We start from the raw sequence: 4,183 nt of genomic DNA on the forward strand, positions 1-4,183 counted from the left end.
TTGATCAGAGAGTGCCAAGTATTTTGGGCTTTGGCTATGTTGTCAGGTGTGTGGGGTTTGAACAGCTCTTCACACGCTGAAGCCATTTCAGGATTCCCATCGCTACCATACCTCTGTCGCCTGTATCTGCACGTAATTTGAGCCAACTCTAACCAGTCCTTGCTCATCTGCTGCTCCACCATACTGGCACGCTTCTTTTTTACTGCTGTGTGAATGATCTTGTCAGAGGAGTACATGTCCCAGAACATGGGTGTCAAACTTTGGCCAAACATGGGTGTCAAACTTTGGCCAAATTTGGCCCGCGGGGTAATTATATTTGGCCCGCGAGACAATACCACATTACTACTAGAGCTGGCCCGCCGGTATTATACAGCGCATTCACTGCTAATACTACGAATCCCATAATGCTCTGCTGTTGTTTTCGCGCGCCAATCAGGACAGGACCCAGAAACACCCTCTCCTCTGTGACAGTAGTCATAGCAACATAGACGCTACAACTGTCAGCGCGCTATCCCTTCCCAAAAATGGCGAAAAGAAAGGCAGAAAACAGGAGCTTTCTGGACAAGTGGGAGGCAGAATATCTGTTTACATATGTAAAAGACAAACCTGTTTGTCTTGTTTGTGGAGTCAACGTGGCTGTAAGTAAGGAGTACAACATTAGACAACACTATGAAACGAAACACCATGACAAATACAAGGACCTGGACATGACTCAAAGGAGCCAGAAAGTAGAGGAGATGAAAAGAAGTTTGGTTTCACAACAGAATATGTTCAAAAAAGCCACATCACAAAGTGAGGCTGCTGTAAAGGCTAGTTATATAGTGGCAGCAGAGATCGCAAAATCAGCCCGGCCCTTTAATGAGGGAGAGTTCGTGAAAAAGTGCATGATGAAAGTTTGTGACCTCGTATGCCCAGAGAAAAAGCAAGCATTTTCAAACGTGAGCCTGAGCAGGAACACAGTAGCTGATCGCACATGTGATCTTGCCACCAATGTGTATGACCAGCTGATTGAAAAGGGAAAAGATTTCGTTGCGTTCTCCCTCGCTGTGGATGAGAGCTGCGACGCATCTGATACTGCTCAGCTGTCAGTCTTCATCCGTGGAGTGGACTCAAATCTGTGTGTTACGGAGGAGCTATTGGGATTCAAATCAATGCATGGCACAACCACAGGAAAGGAAATCTTTGAGGAGGTTTCCAAATGTGTAACTGAAATAAAGCTGCCGTGGGATAAACTCGTTGGATTAATGACAGATGGTGCGCCAGCGATGTGCGGTAAAAAGAGTGGACTGGTGGGCATGGTTCGGGAGAAGATGCGGGAAGAGAACTGTGCAGGTGAGCTAACTGTTTACCACTGCATCATACATCAGGAATCACTGTGTGCCAAAGCCCTAAAGATGGAACATGTTATGACCACAGTAACACAGGTAGTTAACTTTATAAGAGCCAAAGGTCTGAATCACCGCCAGTTTAAATTTTTTCTAGAGGAGTGTGGTTCGGAATACGCAGACGTGCCGTATCACACAGAGGTGAGATGGCTAAGCAGAGGAAAAGTACTGAACAGATGTTTCGAGCTGCGTGAGGAAATATGTCAATTCCTGGAAACCAAAGGGAAGGATACAGCAGAGCTCCGGGAGCAAAAGTTTCTGTGTGAGCTGGCCTTTCTCTGTGACATCTCGAGCCATCTCGATGCGCTGAACCTGCAGCTTCAGGGGCGGGGGCGCATCATCACAGACATGTACGCTGCAGTGAGGGCCTTTAAAACTAAACTGTGCCTGTGGGAGAATCAGATGCTGCAAGGAAACCCTTGCCATTTTCCCTGCTGCCAAACCATAAAAGCGCAGATCTCTACCGCTGTGTTCCCATGCGCACAGTTTGCTGAAAAACTCAGTGAGTTTAGCCGGCGATTTGCCGACTTCGATGTCCAGAAATGTAGGTTTGAACTGCTTAGTAATCCCTTCGCAGTTGATGTGGAAAATGCACCAACCAACATCCAAATGGAGCTGATTGAACTCCAGTGCAACGACACGCTGAAGTCAAAGTATGATGCTGTGGGCGCCGCACAGTTTCCACGGTTCATCCCTGACACAATGCCTCAGCTCCGCACCCAAGCTGCTCAGATGCTCTCCATGTTCGGCAGCACTTATCTATGCGAGCAACTTTTCTCCTCGATGAAGATGACCAAAACAACTCACAGGAGACGTCTGACTGATGAACACCTTCGCTCGATACTGAGGATTTCTTCAGCTCAGAGCCTGAGCCCAGACATTGATGAACTAGCATCCAAGAAGAGATGCCAGGTATCTGGCTTGGGCACATCAGATTAGATCAGTGTGCAATAATTAACGTTTTCTTTGTGCACTTTTTCTTGCTACAAGGCATGGGCTTGAATGGTTGATTGATTTATTATCATTTTATTTGTAAAATTATTAGCCAGTGGAAAAAGTTTATTTTGGTATTTAAATCAGAAGGCTGCAAATAGAAAAGAGGCATACGATTTTTATTTAAATTGTATTTATTTAATAAATGAATGCCATTGATGTGTTTTTTCATTTGAAATTCGATTTTGCATGTCTCCACTATTAAATGATATATTGTATGGTAATAAGCGATGCTTGTTCCATATTCAATGTTAAAGCAAAACTTGTTTGGGTCCATATTAAAAGGTTCATTTGTTCAATGTTGGCCTGCGACTTTGTTCAGGTTTTACATTTTGGCCCACTGGGTATTTGAGTTTGACACCTCTGTCCCAGAACATTACGTAGTCTTTCACCTTCTGAAGTGGGCAGTGTAGTAGCTCTGCCACGGCAAACGCATTGGGGATCTTACAGTCCATATACACAATGGCCAGTTCTACCACTTCCACCATGATAGGGTCACTAATCATACTCTCCACGTGCTTTGGTATGTAATTGCACCAGCTGGTTGGATTCACACACTTGATGAACGCTGCCAATGCGGGATTGTGTATCTCCTGATACATTTCGGGCCCGGTGATAAACGTGTCTCTTCCAAGCTCCTTTAGTGTGTCATTCCAACAGCTCACCAGCTCACCGTTGCCCTTGACGCATTATGATTGCTTCACGGCCCTGCAAAACCTCACAGTAGTAGAGACGTACAATTCAGAAGCCAGAGCCTGGCCCTTTCTAAGTACGACAACAGGTACCAGGTTCACCCGCTTGCCATCCAGGAACTTGCTGCTCCTTCTAAAGTAGACAGTACGAGGGTCATGGTTCTCATAATAGAAGTGCTTTAGGTCACATATCACTTCATTTTCCGTGAAACAATCAACTCTTGTCTCCCTCTTTTTCTTCAGCATGTCAGCCGAAGCAGTGCCTAGTACGCAGCACATGGGGGCTATCTCTTCCATGTGAGAGACTAGAACCTGGGCGGACATTGTGTTGTCCTCCGTGCGTAACAACTGGACAGGCTGAATCTGCTGAAAAGAAGGGGTGAGTGCTGTAGAGTGAGTGGGCACTTCCAGGGTCAAGTCCCAAAATTCGAACATGCTACCAGTGACAGTTTTCAGCAAGTCGAGACTCTCGAGTCCCGGGACAAATAGTACCTCTTGGACGAAGTATGACTTCCCATTGCCTTTCCCATTTGTGGGGATGCCAACGGTGTAGGTTCCAATCATGGACCTGTTGCTGTCGCAGTAGACAAAGTTGTGTTTTTCAGAGTACTGTGTGACCACTGGAATCACCTTCTTACCCTTGGGACTTATCAGTTCTTTAGTCGGTATATATAAGTTCATGTAGTTACCGTATGCCAGTAGCACGTGTTTGAGACCAGCCTTGTCTCCACCTGACATAGACTCAAAGCCTGTACCACTTTCAATGTCCACTAGGTCCATCAGAGCAAGCAATAACAAACGCGATGGTTGTTGTTCCTGTATAGTGTTAGAGTCCTTGATTACCATATCCCTGATAATCTTATAGATTGTTTTTGATTTGTACCTTTTCTCTCTCTCCGAAAGCGGCTGTTGCTTACACATCATCAGGTGGACCACTTTATCAAACAGTCCTTGTGTACTTTTACAAGTGAAGACATCTTTGTAATCCGATTTGTAAAACCAAAGAGGGTGGTCTGCCACAATATATCTTGTGGTTAAACCTGCCATGGTCGCTATGTTCAGTATCTATCGATGTCTATCACCTCTTATAGACGGTTCTTGTGTTTCTTTCAT

The 4,183-nt window shown here is 45.4% G+C and overlaps 1 pseudogene; it reads left to right on the forward strand.

Annotated features, from left to right (window-relative positions):
• Window positions 1-393: 393 nt before the first annotated feature.
• Window positions 394-2,716, forward strand: LOC106584485 (general transcription factor II-I repeat domain-containing protein 2 pseudogene; annotated as a pseudogene).
• Window positions 2,717-4,183: the final 1,467 nt, after the last annotated feature.

Source organism: Salmo salar, chromosome 23 (genome assembly GCF_965601325.2).
Source record: "Salmo salar chromosome 23, fSalSal1, whole genome shotgun sequence".
Taxonomy (NCBI): Eukaryota; Metazoa; Chordata; class Actinopteri; order Salmoniformes; family Salmonidae; genus Salmo; species Salmo salar.